The sequence below is a fragment of the Pelophylax lessonae genome, assembly GCF_965119305.1.
Source record: "Pelophylax lessonae genome assembly, chromosome: 3".
Lineage (NCBI taxonomy): Eukaryota > Metazoa > Chordata > Amphibia > Anura > Ranidae > Pelophylax > Pelophylax lessonae.
In genome coordinates this window covers 387,608,018-387,626,777 of record NC_138770.1, presented here as the reverse complement: position 1 = coordinate 387,626,777, position 18,760 = coordinate 387,608,018, and positions in this window count along the sequence as shown.

The window sequence follows — 18,760 nt, the reverse complement described above, 5'->3', positions numbered from 1 at the left end:
GCAGTTGGCTTAATCTGTGTGGTTCTGTTGTGTTCCTGGAGGTCCCCCTTGAGGCAGTTTATGCCTGTATGGTGGCATGGAAGGATGTTCGGTATGAAAAGATTTATATATGGTGGTACCAAACATCCCTTAAAGCTACCCAAGGCACTCTTCACAAATTTTAGTGAAATATCCTACTACAAACTGAATGAATCTAAGTCACAGATCCTTTCCCTGGGTATTTCTTTGTAACAAAAAAAACTTATGAAATTGCAGTACCCATAGTCTTGGTAGATTGGTGCTTTACAAAAGAGATCTCCATGCCAAGACACCAGGAACACTGGAAACCTACTCCCCAGAGGTCCAGCACATAACTACAACCAAGATGGGGCTCTGCCCTGGAGGATCCACAACAATAACAATAACAGCACAGTTACCCTGCTTACCCTGACATGTCTCACTAGACTCTTTATCTGTCTACCTTACCATTAGGTGCTCTTTTGACATGTAAGTCCAATATACTTACAGCTTGATTGGTGGTATCTTCCTACTCATATTGGGAACTGAGTGTTGTAGTGGAACATTGCAGAGTGACTTCCAACATTATCTGTCTTAGTCTCAGACTATTTGGTAATCATACCAACAAATGGTCAATGGTAGCTACTTATCAACTGCCTACCTCCACCACATATGACTCACATACAGATCACAGTCAACCAGTCTATAACGGTACTCTTAGAAAATGTATGCTCTTCCCATTAACCAAATGCACGAGGTTACTCTTGCAACATATCTCACCAACCCAGTGTCTGCCTTAGATGTATCCTGGGCATGCCAAAAAATACCTCTCCCTCATAAGCATGTCTCCAATAATTGGAACTCTTACTGCATTGTACAGTCTTAATATGAAACCCAGTCAGCATGTACCTGGTCCCCCCTTCAACTCTCAATGGTATCTGAAAGTTTCTGTAGATGTAATTTGTTTCTATCTATGTTTTCAATACGCTCTTGTTATGTTTAGTTGTTTTATTCTCGTTAATGGGATCACTGCTAGTAGCATGAAATGCTAATGGATATATTCATTTTTTTTTTGCTTGCCACCCGAGAATGTCTTCTGATCTATCTGATTTATGCAGTGATTTATCATTGGAACAATGACAACTAAATTGAAAATTCTCTCTTATAATATCTGTGGCCTTTGCTCACCACATAAATGAAAATTGTGGCAAGAATTTTGCCACTTAAAACCACACATAGTATTGTTTCAGAAGACTCACTTTACACTGACAACTACTTCCAAATTTCCGCAGTCGGTGTTTGATTAGTGGCTTCACTGACAATTCCCCATTCCTAAAATGAGGGGAGTGATAATAGTCATACTTAAAGCATTTGTTTTTACATCACAAGTGTTAGATCCAGAGGACAAATAAATGTTTTTTTAGAGCACTATCCAGGAATGAACATGCACTATAGCCAATACATATGGTCCCAATGCACATACTAATAATTTTCTGTCTATTACATTGAAGAGGCTGACTTTGTTCAAGGAAGGATTAGAGACTGTAATCTTCCACCAGACTACCAGTAGGTAGCTCATCAGGGAAGTTTTCCTTTTCCTTCAAAGATCTAAAGCACTTTAAAAACGGTCTCCAATATCTGCATTTAGTGGATTGTTGGGGAGGAGCCAAAGGTGCCTGAAGGGGATCAGAGAATAAGAGGATCCAGGCTACTCTGTGCAAAACAATTGCACAGGGTGGTAAGTGTGACATGTTTGTTGTTTTATTTTTTTCTTTTACATTTCAAGCTTTACAATCACTTAAAGAGAAACTTCCCCATTCACTTGGAAAGAGCACACAATACCCTATCTAGATACACATATCTCCCCAGACCTTAAACTATTTTGCTCTTAAATATCTTAACAATTTAAGAGACTGATAGACAAATACAATGTGGAATATTTCAAGGACTAGAATGTGGGCCCACAGCGGGGATGATAGTTGATGTACAGTATAATCCATGGAAGAGGAAGATGTATGGGATAATGTAGAGTGATAGCCCTGTTTGTAATCAAAGCATCTGGGGAATTAGTATCATAGAGAGACTTCTTTTGTTAAAGATATACAGTCACTTCATATTTACATATATGCTTACTTACCTTTGTTGTAGATTTATACTAATTGTTAACTGTCTAATCATTGGGTTTAACTTCCCTGTATGCAGGGTTATTATTATCTCTATTACTAAAATAATGGATATGTATTTGACACATTTAGACTGGGGTTTTGTTTAGGAGGGTGATGATTTTTTTTGTTGGGAATTTTTTTTGTGGAATTTGCATTGTGTATGTATGAATAAATCTCGCTAAACATACAGCTCTCTAGTTATTTTTCTTATCTTTAATATAGAAATGTATTGTTCAGTCCATAGAGGTCTCAGAAAACAGGCTTCGATTGGGTTGATGTGCCTCTTACAACCCTAACAAAATACTGTATATACGTTAATGGCCAAGAAAGAATGATTTTCTTTTCCTCAGCAGCATAAGTCACAGCTCGACAGAAACACAAAGGCACTCCGGAATATTATGTTAAGTGCACTTTGAATCTATGGCACATATTTGCATCCAGGAGGAGATCATTTATTCAATTGGCAAAAACTATAAAGCATAAGTGAGACAAAAGCTTGCGTGAACCATGTATTCTATATAGAGAGAACACTGTACAGGACCCCTGTTGTGTTCTGCACTACATTTTGTAGCTCTCCTGGCTGACTACTGCATAGAGTGAGTAAACACATTTATGCCTCGTTTCCACTGACTGGTACGGTTTGGTAGAGTTCAGTACGGTTCGGAACGGTACACCTTGATCAGGCTTGCGTTTCCACCACCAACAGTACCTCAACAGTGTAGCTCCATCCTGTTGGTACGGTACTAATGTGCTTGGTACCCCAACGAAAGGGTCCCAAAAAAGTGGTACGGTATGGTTCGGAATTAAGGTACCATTCATAACTTTTGACAATGGAAACGGTAAAAATTGCGTACCGTACCGAACCTAACTGAACCGTGCCGCTCAGTGGAAACGAGGCCTTAGACTTGGAGACTTGGAGTCCATGTCAGGACCATGGAGAAGACTGCTAAACATTAAATATCGTACTTTAAAACCAGTATAGATGGCATGGTTCTTGAAATCTTTACAGGTATCTGTGCTGAATTTGTGGTGCACTTTTCTATGAGTGATTAACTTTGCTCTAATTTAAAATTTACTGCAATGTTTGATTTTTTTTTTTTTTACTTGCTATGTTATGGTTAAATGCTTTATCATAGCCTTATTTAAATATTTCTTATTAAATGCCAATTAATAAATTATCAAGTTGTGTTCTAACCTGATTGAAAAGCCCCAAAGGATAATCTCCTCTAAAATGTGACATAAACAACGTTTTACAGAACTGATTGGCATCTGTCAGCTGCATCTCTAGGGAAATTGTTAGCATAATTTGTCACCAGAATAGATCACTTCATGCTGGTGTTTTCTCTGCATTGAAATATGAAAGAACTGAATCAACCAACAACTTACCTTTTTGATTAGTTCTCTTATTTTCCAGTGATGCTTTTATACAGAAGTTAGGTTTGAATGAGAACTTGCAGACACTGAGAAAATGAAGGCTGATGAAGATAGTCAATGTCATTTGATAAGGAACAAGGAATTCATTAATTTTAAACCAATAGCTTGAACAGAGTAGTATATTGCAGCTGCAAATCTGTATGAATGCTCATACTATATTTTACTGTGCAGCTGAAGAAAAAAAACACTGAAACATCTCATTATTTGTTATTATCAGTTAGTTATGTTTATATACGGTATATTTTACTGTATAGAGTGCATACAAATCATTTTCTCCACTTGCATATATAATGTGTATGGCCTTAGAACCAGAACATTTGACAACTTGACTTGGAAGAATTAGCAGTAGATGTTACAAAAAAAAAAAAAAACAATTCTTAGGAAAATGGCGCTTGGGCCAAAAAAAAAAAATGTTTATGGCTAAATGGGTGGATCTTTTTCAAAATGACTATGTAACACCTCTACCATGACATATTCACTACATTGTGAAAAGTTTTGGGACGCTTGCCTTTACACGCACATAAATGTTATTGGCATCCCAGTTTTAGCTTGTAAGGTTCAATATTGAGTTGGCCCACCCTTTGCAGCTATAACAGATTCAACTCATCTGGGAAGGCCGTCCACAAGGTTTAGGAGTGTGTCTATGGGAATGTTTGACCATTCTTCCAGAAGCGTATTTGTGAGGTCAGGCACTGATGTTGGATGAGAAGGCCTGGCTCGCAGTCTCCACTCTAATTCATCCCAAAGGTGTTCTTTCGGGTTTAGGTCAAGACTCTGTGGAGGCCACTCAGGTTCCTCTTCCCCAGACTCACTCATCCATATCTTTATGGACCTTGCTTTATGTACTGGTCCAAATCATTTGGTGAGGGAGATTATGGTGTGTGGTTGTTTTTCAGGCATTGGGCTTGGCCCCTTAGTTCCAATGAAGGAATTCTTAAGGAGTTAGCATACCACAACATTTTTGACAATTTCATGCTCCCAACTTTGTGAGAACTGTTCCAACATGACTGCACACTAGTGCACAAAGCAAGGTCTATAAAGACATGGATGAGCGAGTTTGGGGTGGAAGAGATTGAGTGACATCCACAAAGTCCTGACTTCAACCCAATAGAATGCCTTTAGGATGAATTAGAGCATAGACTGCGAACCAGGCCTTCTCATCCAACATCAGTGCCTGACCTCACAAATGTTCTTCTGGAAGAATGTTCAAAAATTCCAATAGACACGCTCCTAAACCTTGTGGAATGCATTCCCAGAAGAGTCAAAACTGTTATAGCTGCAAAGGGTGGGCCAACTTAATACTGAACCCTACGGACTAAGACTGGTATGCCATTAGGGTTCATGTGCGTGCAATATTTATTGACAATATAGTACATATACACATACACAAACAGTGACTAAGTGGTTAGCACTTCCTCCTAGCAGCACTAAGGTTGTTGGATCGAATCCCAACTATAACACTTTCTGCCTGGAGTTTACACGTCCTTCCTATGCTGGGTTTCCTCCAGGTAATCTGCTTCAACTTGAATATACTTAGCTCCAACTGCTGTATACATTCTCCACCTCTAGAACAAATATAAATATATAGGGATCACTAGGATCTAAAATTTGGCCCCCACCATCACTAGTTGGTCCCAGCCACAGTGCTAGGTAGCACAGCCAACAATAGCACTGTTACAAAAAGAAAAAGGAATTAAAAGTAGAGAACAAAGAAAAAAATAGAAGGAAAGGGAAATGTGAAGGATCACATGGACTGCATAGCCAATCTACAACACTAGCAAAGAAGAAATATAAGTTTAAAGACCAATATGCATAAAATGTGCCCATGGGCCCCAAACCTTTTCTAAGTGGTTATCCGTATCCTTAATATTACTTGTAATTTTCTTATGGGATATAATCCAGGACATTTTTCACTGTACTTGAGGGATGGGGACTGGGGTCTTCTTCCATAATCTAGCAATAGTTAGTTTAGCAACTAGAAAAATAAAGAAGACCAGCTGCTGAGTGGATATCTTCAGTGGTTTATTCAAAACAGCCACTTGTGTGGATTGTGGAATATTGATATTAGTGACCTGTCGAAGAAGGGTAAAAACTTTGTTCCAAAAACCCCTAAGTCTTACATTGTTCCTGGTATTTGGCATCCTCCAAAGCAAAAAGGCGAAACATTGAGATGAAGTTTTGACAGATGAATGGGAACCAAATACCATCTAGATATACCCTTTATTTTAGCCTCCTTCAACAATACATTCAGTATGCCCTTAAAAGACCGGTAAAAACAGCTATGCCAAGATTTCACATCCTGGTCGAAATCAGTTTTCCAGTCATGCATGTAGGAGAATTTCATAGAGGAGTCCAAAAAAAACCCAAAGATGGTGGAGATTCCACCTCTCCGTGTTTTAGGGTGAACAGTTCCATTAAGTAAAATGGAGTGGCCTATTCTAAAGAGTAAAAGTGAGACAGCGCTCAAACTTTAAACAAATAAATCAAATATAATAAAATAAATCCGTGTTAAATATATTAAAAGTGTAAAATAAGTGTCCATGTCCAAAAATGAAGATTCCCTTGTGTCTTGTCTACACAAGTGAATGTGCTAGGTTAGAAATTCTTCCACAGCCACTTTTCAACCAAAAAATTGTGGGTATGTGCTCACCTCCACCAGCACCACATGCACAGCCCACTTACCAGATGCTCTTGAAATTTAGCAGTTTAATGTAATTCCCTCAAGGATCCATTCGATATCAGGCAAGGACCAGGACCCAATAATATGTAAGGAAAGAAAGAAGAGGCTTTATTGTATAGTAGGTTTAAAACATTTATTGGACAAATAGTGACTTACAGTTCAAGATCATTACAGACGGCCGGAGGGTTGGAATCTGGAACACTGTTCCACATTCCAACTGTGCTCCAAAGACCGGAAATGACGTAGCCGCGTACTCTAACGTGTTTCGTCAGTAAGAACGTCTGACGTCATCAGGAGTCACATGTGCTATTTGTCCAATAAATGGTATATTATCATTTTCATCCTGTGTGCAATTGCTTTGGTGTTTTTTACACTAATTTTTACTATTCTAAAGAGGCCCTTATAGACCACATAAAGGCCTTTGGGTCTATGTCAGGTGGGAAAGTTGGATTGTTGAACAGATGTGCTAGTGGGTAAAAGGAGGAGACAAAAGAAATATTATTCCTCAATCTATCCCACACCACAAAGGAGTAGGCGAGAGTTCGAACTAATATGAGAGGGCGTAACTTTGCAAGTTTCCATTTCAAATAGTCTAGGGTGATTTGGCCAATTGCTTGCATTTCCATAAGGACCCAATTTGATCTCTCCCAAAGAAAATATACTACAGACTTGTAAGCTAATTTTGCAGCTGGATAATATATTAAAAGATTCTGTAGACCAACCCCCCCCCCCCCCCCCCTGGAACTATGAGTGAATAAAACCTTCTTAGAGAGTTTATGGCCCTTACCATACCCTATACATATCAAATTATATTAGATTGTAAATATAATAATTCCAGCCATTTTATTGCAAAGGGCCAGGAGCGGAAGAAGTAATGCAGCCTAGCTAACAAGGTGTAACAAAGGGTTAATTTTCATGTTACACATATTCATTTATTGGCTGGTTTAATATATTTACCCTTTCAGATTTGTGGATGAAGTACAATAATTAAGAACACACACAAGTAGTAAAAGTAATAAAAAGATTTACTTAGCTTCGATTAAAGATGGAATACAGATGATAATACAGATAATTCAACTTCGGTTTCAATCCAGGGAACCCCTCATCTTCTGAAGTCATGAGCAAGTCCTGGAAATCGACAGTCTATTTCTCCAAGCACAAATTCTCTTGTATGTCGTGGAAGAGGTTCTAAAATTCATCTTAAGCGTGTATGTATTTATAATTGAAAAAGGCGCCAATAAGCTGGTTTTATCCAGTTCTAACAAAAGAATAGCTAACGGTCCGCAGACAATGTATGCAGGAATGAGAAAGCTATTCATTATAGAGAAGTGTGTGTGCACACACACACATATATATATATATATATATATATATATATACACACACACATATTTACATACACACATATATATATATATATATACTGTATATATACACATACATACATACAGAAGTGATGACCTTATTAACTATCATAGTTAATAACGGCTAATACCAAGTTTTCTGTAAATCAATTATGAATATAGACCCATACTAGCACGTACTACATTCCACCCCTTGATTTACAAGGAACTTAGGTCATAGACGTAATCTTCAGACTTATGTTTAGGTAAAGCCTCAATAGTAGATGTTGTACATTTACTAATACAGACAAAAATAATCTTGACTATAATAAAAATTCCTAATGCTAATAAAATAAACCATGCAATATACATAACCACTTATTGCCTCAATTGACCAAGCCAAGCAAATATCCCATCATTAGAGATAGAATGAAGTTTACTAACAGCTTTTAGAGCCTCTGTTAATTCTGACTCAATGTGTTCACTACTCTCTGAAATTAAGGCACATATCCCTCCTTTGGCAGCAAAAATCTAGAGCAGCTCTGTTTTATAGTACCACCAATCTAATTTGCCTAACCTCTGCTGTAAGAGCATCAATACTATCAAATATTTTGTTGAATGCATATTCGATGATTTTAGACATTCTCCTCATCATTTGTACTGCCCTAGGCACTCCATACTGAGGAAGAATAATCATAGCCAATCTATCTCCTTCAGTGACATTCTACCCCTCGGGTATATCTTGTATTTCTGTGGAACCTATGCTCCTTTTCCAATTCCTTACCCTCCCAGGTGGATTATTTAAAACTATATGGACTTTTGGTACTATATGTCCAATATAGCAGCTCCTTGACCAATGTGGTGGTAGCCATATATAAGCATTCAAACCACATATAAAATAGAGTTGATAAGGCAAGGGAGTACAAGTAGTTTGGTTAATCCAGTACTGCCAAAACATATCTGCTCATGTTTGATTTTTAGACAAATATACACAGCTAATAAGGGCACTATCTTTGGCCACACACATTTTTGAATGCAGATCCTCCTATGCGGTATCCATCTACTTTGAAGTTAAATACTTCTCCTCTCCCCATCACTTGCACCATAGAGATATTATTCCAGTGATCGGTTACTACATATTCACAGCTACTATTTCCCATATCTATGGAATATAAGTCATTGGGTCTTTGTACACACAATACACCAGTGGCTTTACGGGATAGTTTTATAGAATATTCCTCTGGGCCAAAATTAGATGGTATGTTTTTACATGATGGATTAGTCAAGCTGTCCATAGCCCTATTCACTATTGATATTCTCCAGGGATCGTCCAAAGGCAACCAGCTAATATTAACTGGTAGGCCCCTCAGGTGCAGAACAGGGTGTTTGTCCACACACCCAACAGTTTGAGACATTAAAAACATGAGCTGTTGCTTTCAGAGTCTCGTGGAAAAAGTTCTTCTATGCTGAAAACAAGGCTGGTCATCATCCGAAGCCATAGTAATGTCCTCATGGCAACGGCAACAATCTGTGGATAGGAACATAAATAGGTTGGTCTTCCAATTCAATTAAAACTAAAGCTGTGGACCCGGGTCCCCAGGCCATAATTTCTCCCTTCCTTCCTTTAACTCTTCCCCTCTCAGCTACACTTGGAGCTACCCATACCTTGGTCCATAATTGGGCAGAATACTTTTTTCCTTGTACACGCAGACGTTTTGGTATTATTATTATCTGTCCTATTTGTTGTCTTTTTTTTCAGACATCCTATTTCTAAAGGTACTATGGGTAACACAATATTCTCCCAGGACATATTTTTTTACTTCTGTATCCCACTCACACCATTCAGTCAACTGAGAGTCTGGAATTTTATAACATGGATTTATTCCTCAGATATGATAGCCATTTCCAATACAACCCTATGAGCAGGGGACCCAGGACATTCAGGTAGTTTAAAAAAGATGTCAATTTAGGGTCATCTCTGTCTGATCTGGATTTATAGAGTTCCACATAAAATTTGTGAAATTTCACAAGGTCTCTTGATCCTGAGTATAAACTCCTGATGAAAGATGGAAGTATCTGCGCTCAGAATCAAAGCAAGATAAAATATTGTGTAGTGAAACTAAAAGGCAGCCAGCTATATAGGTATTACACACCCAATAACAAATCAAAAATAAGAGAGCAGCACCAAATGTTAAAATATCAACACAGTCCCAAGATAAAGTCTCTGAAAGAGGTGAAATAATTGAAGTCCTCCAATCACCGGTGCACAGAAGTGGAAGATGATCAAAACCACCACCTGACAGTTCAAAAAAACTGCCTACCAGAAGCTCTGACCCTCCTTTCACAGAGTGGTCAGAATTAGTAAAGGTACCACTTGAAAAGAGTGACTGCAACACAGCTGATCGAACCTTCCTCCTCCTTCATACACACATCTCTAGACCATCTGAACCTCCCTGGGCGGAGAGGTCAGAAACAGCAGGAAATAGGCATACAGGCAACTAAGAACCCGCCTCTTCTTTTAATAACCAGAACGCCACCTCAGAGAAAAGGGATTCCAAATAGTGCAGCATGTCTAATAAAATCACATTTATTAAAAGAATGGCACTCACATGAAACAAGAATGGTGAAGGCATATATGCAGAGTAGGCACCACGGTAAAGGAAGCGTGCTAGTCATCTGAATGTCCGGCTGATGGATCCGCTTTACACGTATCATCATAGATTGACATCATCAGAGGCATTGCCATCGGACAAGAGCCTGCAAATAGGAAGTGTACAGACCGGACAAGACATACAAGGAAGTGAATGTTAACATCCGCATTCCACTCACAGGAAACCAGGCTCAATGGAAACCAGATATTAATGCATACCAAAACGCCATATCCTCTCACATTAAAGAACACTGGGTCCCGCTCGTGGAACTACAAAAGACAGACTCTCTGCATATTTAAATACGAAAGAGTCCTAAGTGAATAATAATGAATAATAATAAAATAAATATAATCCTAATAAGACACTCCCCACAATGAATAGCAGGCAGTCAAAAAAATATATACAAAATACTAAGCAACAATATTATACTAAGCCACAATATAAAATAAACCCTAATAAAATCCCAGACAATAAATTCCAGAAAAAAAATATGTACATCTCAACAGTAAATATCGTGCATATAATCTGGCAAAAAATAAATTTAACAACTATAAATACATACTGGGAAAATGTGTATATATAATTTGGCAACAAAAAAAAACCAGCAAAATATGCCAAGCTAAAAAAGGGGCATAAACTGCCACATCCATTTAGCTATTATTGATGTGACAGTTAATGTCCCATTCAACGTTCATTTCCCACGGAGTGTAAGTCTTCATGTTATAAATCCAATGGGTCTCTAATTTATAAATCTCCCCAAAGTGTGTGGGATTTCTCCCCGGTAAGCTGAAAAATCTAATGTTATTGTGCTGTATTTCATTTTCAATAGCGTCAGCCTTGGCAGTGACGGCATGCACTTGATGGGCAGATTGGACTGATGCTGTACATTTGTGGACAGCCCACATGATCTCGCCCGGAGTGGGCTGCTCTTCTCCCCCTGTAAAAGCAAAGTCAGCTAAGTCAGTGGCTGCAGCATGAATAGCTACCAAATCAGGGGGGGAATGATGAGCTCAAGGTCTAGCTGTGTCTCAGAGCTAGCTTCCCCAGCCCCAGTGTCAGCCTCTGCCTGTGCCTGCAGATTAGGTAGCTTCTGTGTAAAACAAAGGATAGTTTCATCCTTACCAGGCTGGCGAGCTGTCTTCCCCATCCTGCAGGACGAGATGTTAGGCTTATCGGGTCTTTTTTAAGAGGTTGTAAACTCCCCCCAAAAAAAACCCTGTAAGACAAAGGCATAATGTGCTAGTATTCATTGCATACTAGCTCATTATGAAATACTTGCCTTATAACGAAGTCCCCGCAGTGCCGCCCTCTCACGGCCGACATGTTTGGCTGCCCTGCTTCCTGGTTCGCGTCCTCCGGCCATCTGATTGGCCAGAGGTGCGATGACATCACTCCCGCACATGCGGGTGGGAGCCGCCATTCACGGCACAGGGCTCTGAAGGAACGGCACGGGTGGCCGTTCCTTCAGAGCCCATGCGCCCATGACATCATCGGCTGCATTAAAAGTAAATATCTCCTAAACTGTGAAAGTTTAGGAGATATTTAAAGTACTTATATGTAAGCCCTATTAAAGTTATAAGAGAGGGTTTAGAACCTCTTTAATAAAATTATTTTCTTTTTGTTCTTTTCATTTTGTGTACTTTTTTTACATTTCTTCTGTTTTTTTCCTGGTTTCTGGCCTAGTTCAAAATGATGTCATACATCCTAAGAGCTAGAGGCATCACCCTGATACCGTTGTTTAGAGCCGATGGTCTGAGCTGCATTGGTTGTCATTACAAGGAGCAGGAGGGACGTTCCCCCTCCGGCCACCTTCCACGGCCCACCTGAGTGTCCCATCCCACCGGGAGACCCAAGTGACCAGCCGGCACATCTGCTGGCTGGTTGAAGACTCGAAAAAAGCTAAATTCGGCTCTGATTGGGTCTCCAATGTAAAAACCTGGAAGCTATGTCATAACATAACTTCAGGGTACTGGTGCCTTAAAGGCGCCAGATTAAAAAAAAAAAATGATAGCATTCAAAACAGTCAAACTTGCCGTTTTAAATGTTTTTAAGTGCAGAGGAGGGGTTTGGGGTCTTTTAAACCCCATATCTTTCCATAAAGAGCACCTGTCACTGCCTATTACTGTCAGAGGGATGTTCACATTCCTTGTCACAGCAATAAAAGTGATCAAAATTTTTTTTTTTTAAAGAATAGTGTAAAAACCCAAAAATAAAATAAAATAATTAGGAAAAAATGCTTAGGCTCCAAGGGGCTAAGCTCCAAAAGTTTTGCAACAATCAATTGCTAACATGGAAGAATACTTTACTATATCATCTTAATGCAGATTATTGCAGATTTTATAAACATAAATAAAAAATGTAGTTGTGAAATTTGCAATTAGTAAACACATGAGAGACTCAGAAATGAAACTGTTAGCAGGCTTGGCACCAAAGTGAGTGCATGTAGACTTGCCCTTTTAAAGAGAACTCAACAGACAGTTTAGATTGAATGACTATACAGGGCATATTTCTTATTAAAACAGAAATAGTACACAAAAATTGAAAAATTACATTTCTTTTGTTTTCGTATTTACTATGCATTACCTCATTGCAGATTATGGTATTGTTGAAGAAGTAAATGATATATGGTAAACTCTTTTTCATTTTTTAGATTGTGAACATGTGTCTGGATTTCTATTTAGTAGCTTTTTGATTCGATATCATATGATAAATTTTTTCAGTTTCCTAGGCAACATGAGTATCACTGCCTGAAGTTCATGTTACAATAAATATTCATTAATAAAACATTTTTTATCATCTTTACAACAGGGAAAACCAAAGGTACAGAATATGTTTTTATTATTATATAGACTGTATTATATTTACTGTTCTACATTCAGGGGGATACACACTAAATATAAAATCATTACAATTATATCATGGGTTGAAACAGGAAATGAAACCCAGTGCTTTTGATTTCTTCTACTCCCACTTTTAGAAAATGGCAGTACTTGTTCTAAATTATCAAAGATTTCAGGACAGTTTTTACCAGAATCAGTTCTCTTGTTGATCAAAGGCAAAAATAACATCCCCTTTATGTTGCATCTATGTGTGTACAAAGATAAAATGCCCAGCACTGTTCACTCTGATGGAGTAGTGTCATATTTTTTGTTTTTTTATTTTCTTTGGTGAACTACGCACATATATTAGTCCCACCCATCGATGGTTACCAGGGGATCAATAATATTCAACTAGTCTTAAAATAATTTCATTCCATGGATAGGAATTAAACAATATATTATTTTAGGAAAAAGCTACAAAATTGTTCAGCATTTTCAGCTTGGAAAATTAAGGACACAAAGTCAAAGTAACAATTTCAAATACACTTTACTGAATTGGCAAAAGAAAAAATCCTAAAGGATAAGTTCACCTTTCTGAACATGTTACATGTTATGCTCATATTTATGTAACATGTAACACGTTCAACAACCTCCCCCAGCACCACCACTTACCCCCCCAATTGTGAAAGAGGGCAGGAGTTCATCTCCTCGCACCTGCTGTCACAATTTGAAAACAGGATGGTTGAGCCAGGCTCCACCCACACAGCCACATCATTCATTCACAGAGTTCTGTGAATTAACCACTTAAGCCCCGGAAGATTTTACCCCCATTCCGACCAGGGGGTATTTTGCGATTCGGCACTGCGTGATTTTAACGGACAATTGCGCGGTCGTGCGACGCTGTACCTAAACAAATTTGGCGTCCTTTTTTTCCCACAAACAGAGCTTTCTTTTGGTGGTATTTGATCACCTGTGCGATTTTTTGATCACGAGCTATAAACAAAAAAAGAGCGTCAATTTTGCAAAAATAGCAATATTTTTCACATTTTTTTATATGAAATTCCCCCCAAAAAAAATGTAAAAATCAAAATTTTTTAACATTTTCGGCCAATTTGTATTATGCTACCTATGTTTGGTAAAAAAAATCACAAAAAGCATATTTTGATTGGTTTGCGCAAAAGTTATCGCGTTTACTAACAAAGGGAAAGATTTTTGTCATTTTTGTTGTTTTTTTTTTTTTTAACGCATAATGGCTGCCATCTGCGATTTTTTTTTGCGGTACTGCGACATTGCGGCGGACAGATCGGACCCTTGACTGACATTTTTGACACTTTTGGGGTTACCAGTGACATTTCTACAGTAATCAGTGCTATACATATGCACTGTTACTGTAAAAATACACTGGTAGTGAAGGGGTTAACTTTATTTGGGAGGGAGGGGCTGTGTGTGTCCCTAGGGGCGTGCTTTCTACTGTGATTGGCTGTGGCTTGAGCTGTAAGGACACTGATCAACGGATCTACATAGTAGATCCATGTGATCAGTGTCTTTACAGCGAGGAGAATGACAGGTGGCTTGTTTACACAAGCTGCCTGACATTCTCCCTCTCCCCCGCCGATCGCCGAGCGGCTGGTCACACGCGCGGGGGGGTCCGTAACCACGCGGGAGCGCGCCTCCGGTGGCGCGCGCTCGCTCCCTAGACCCTCACAAGCAAGCAACGTAGCCCTACGTTAGTTTGCCTGTGAGGGGCTGACCGCCGACGTAGATAGTCGTGCGGCGGTCGGCAAGTGGTTAATGAACTACAAGTAGCATCTTCCATTGGCAGATGGCTTGTAGTTTTCAATGAACTGAGAGGGAACTGATAAGTAGAGATGTACCGAACTGTTCGCCGGCGAACAGTTCCCAGCGAACTTCGCATGTTCGCGTTCGCCTTGGCGGGCGAACATATGCGATGTTCGGTCCGCCTCCTATACATCATCATTGAGCAAACTTTGACCCTGTACCTCACAGTCAGCAGGCACATTCCAGCCAATCAGCATACCCTCCCTCCCAGACCCTCGCACCTCCTATAAAAAAGCAAGGGCAGCATCCATCTTAGATTCATTCTGAAGCTGCAGTGTTAGTTAGAGCAGGGAAAGTGCTGCTGCTGAATTAATAGGGAAATCATTAGCTAGGCCAGTGTTCTGTGTCCACTCCTGCTGTAAGGACAGCATCCTGACAGCACCCCAAAAAGCCCTTTTTAGGGCTGGTATATCAGTCTGCTTTTATTTATTTTTTTTTCTATATATTTATCAGGCATTTTTGGAGGCAGGCATGACTTTTTTTGGATTAGTGGCGGGGGGGGGGGGGGCGGGGTCTAAAAAGTGTACCTGTGAAGTTTCAGCTCTGTAGCATGTCCAGAACGAGAAAAGAAAGATCATATAGGTGTAAAAGGAGGGTCCCACCATCCCTGCTCTACTGAAAAATGATCTTTTTAAAAAAAAGTTTTTTTCTGGTTCTGGACATGCTACAGAGCTGAAACTTCACAGGTACACCTTTTAGACCCCCCCCCCCCAGACACTAATCCAAAAAAAGTCATGCCTGCCTCCAAAAAATGCCCGATAAATGCCTGCAAGAAAAAACGCCGTAGGGATGCCGTATTCCTGTTCTAATAAAAATTATAAGAAAAATGCTATTTTTTTTGGATTCTGGACATGCTACAGAGCTGAAACTTCACAGGTACACTTTTTAGACCCCCCCCCCCCCCGACACTAAATCCAAAGAATTTTTTTTTATTTTTTATTTTTTAATTTTTTCAATAATTGGCTCTCTATCAAAAATGACAATTTGTAAGAACTTTTTTTGTGTGATCTGGTGTCTGGGGGGGGGGGGTCTAAAAAGTGTACCTGTGAAGTTTCAGCTCTGTAGCATGTCCAGAACCAGAAAAAAAGATAATTTTTTCAGTAGAGCAGGGATGGTGGGACCCTCCTTTTACACCTATATGATCTTTTTTTTCAGGTTCTGGACATGCTACAGAGCTGAAACTTCACAGGTACACTTTTTAGACCCCCCAGACACTAAATCCAAAGAATTTTTTTTAATTTTTCCAATAATTGGCTCTCTATTAAAAATGACAATTTTTAAGAACTTTTTTTGTGTGATTGATAGTCCCTGGGGCATGACCCAGAACCCTAGGCACTTTTTAGGGGCATTTATTGGGTTTTAGGGCTTCAAAATGGTGTTTTTTCATTACCGAAGTTCGGGTCCCAATGGGGTTCTGAAATCCGGGCCGAACTTTCGGGAGGTTCGGGTGTTCTGGTCGAACCGAACTTTTCAAAAGTTTGATCATCCCTAACTGTAACCCTAATACTATGTATCAAATCCGAACCCTAACCCTATGTATATAACCCTCTATATCTAACCCTAACCCTAACCCTAACCCCCTAATGCTAACCCTAGGTATCTAACCCTAACCCTATTTATCTAACCCTAACCCTAAGTATCTAACCCTAACCCTAACCCCTAACCCCCAATCCTAGCCCTAGACAAGCCCTAACCCTAACCCAAACCTCACCCAACCCTAACCCTAACCACTAACCCCTAACCTTAACCTCTAATCCTAACCACTAACCCTAACCTTAACCTTAACCCCAACCCTAACCCTAACTCTAACCCTAACCCTAAACTATAACCCTAACCCTCTAACCCCAACCCTAACCCTCTAACTATAACCATAAACCTAACTGTAACACCCTAACCCTCTAACCCTAACCCTAACCCTTACCCTAACCCTAATCCTAACACTCTAACCTTAACCCTAAGTATCTAACCCTATCCCTAACTCTAACCCTAACCCTAACCGTAAGTATCTAACCCAGACCCTAACCATAAGTATCTATCCTTAACCCTAAGCCCTAACCCTCTAACCATAACCCTAACCCTCAAACCATAACCCTAACCCTTACCCTAAGCCTAACCCTAATCCTAACGCTCTAACCCTAAGTATCTAACCTTAACCCTAACCCTCTAACCCTAACCCCCTATCCCTAACCCTCTAACCCTAACCCTAGCCCTAAAAATAACCCTAGCCCTAAATCTAACCCTAACCCTCTAACCCTAACCCTCTAAACCTAGCACTAAAAAAACCCTAGCCGAAACCATAGCCCTAACCCTAATGCTAATCCTAACTCTAACCTTAGCTCTAGGCCTGACCCTAGCCCTAACGCTAACCCTAAGCCATAACCCTAACACTAACCCTAACCCTTAACCCTAACCTTTAACCCAAACCCTAAACTCTAACCCTAACCCCAAACCCTATCCAACCTTAAAACAAACTCTATCTAACCCTAACCCCCCTAACCCTAACCCTAAATCCCTAACCCTAAATTCTAACCCTACGCCTACCCCTAACCCTCTAACCCTAACTCTCTAACCCTAAGCACTAAAAATAACCCTAACCCTAGCCCTAACCCTAGCCCTAACCCTAATTCTAACCCTAACTCTAACCCTAGCCCTAGGTCTGACCCTAACCTTAATGTTAAACCCTAAGCCAAAACCCTAACCCTAACCCTTAAAGCCCAGTTCCTGTCCCATTTTGGTCAGTTCTGATCTGTTTGCAGTTGTTTGCGGTGCATTAAATGGGGAGTTTGGTCTGTCAGAGTTTGGTCTGTCACTGTAAAGCGGGCGTAACCCTTACACTACCTGATCGATACAACATCATACCTGATCGTATTCACACACTGGATGATTTAAAGCACGTTATTCCAAACAATTTAGGAATGTTAGGTGATTTATGCCCTTTATGGATTAAAACCCGACTCTGCGTAAACTACGTAATTTTCCATGGGAGTTTTGCCATGGATCCCCCTCCGGCATGCCACAGTCCAGGCGTTAGTCCCCTTGAAACAACTTTTTCATCACTATTGTGGCCAGAAAGAGTCCCTGTGGGTTTTAAAATTCAGGCAAAAAATTTGGGGGAGCATACCCATGTATTTCCAAAGCTGCTGCAGCTATGAACCAAAAGACATGTATATTAAAAAAGAATAGCGCGCAAATGCAAAAGAAATTACTACCAAATCTGAAGAGAGTCCATAAATAAAAATGGGGGTTTGGTCCCACCATATGGCCATATCGTGCTCAAGCCCACTACTGCGTCAAAGTACCCCATTATCAGTGGGTCCTACACTATCCATGAAAAAGAGATGAATCCAGCCTTTCTAACCCTTGGAGATAATACTCCTTGCTGGGAAAAATGTGCAAATGCACTACAGGGGACTCCTCCTATATCCACTTGATGGTGGACACTGATTGAGTACAGGTGTATGTGGGGGGTGGGGAGGGCTGCTCAACCTCGATAGTCTGGTCAGACCGAATACATAATAAACAGGCAAAAAATTTGGGGGAGCATACCCATGTATTTCCAAAGCTGCTGCAGCTATGAACCAAAAGACATGTATATTAAAAAAGAATAGCGCGCAAATGCAAAAGAAATTACTACCAAATCTGAAGAGAGTCCATAAATAAAAATGGGGGTTTGGTCCCACCATATGGCCATATCGTGCTCAAGCCCACTACTGCGTCAAAGTACCCCATTATCAGTGGGTCCTACACTATCCATGAAAAAGAGATGAATCCAGCCTTTCTAACCCTTGGAGATAATACTCCTTGCTGGGAAAAATGTGCAAATGCACTACAG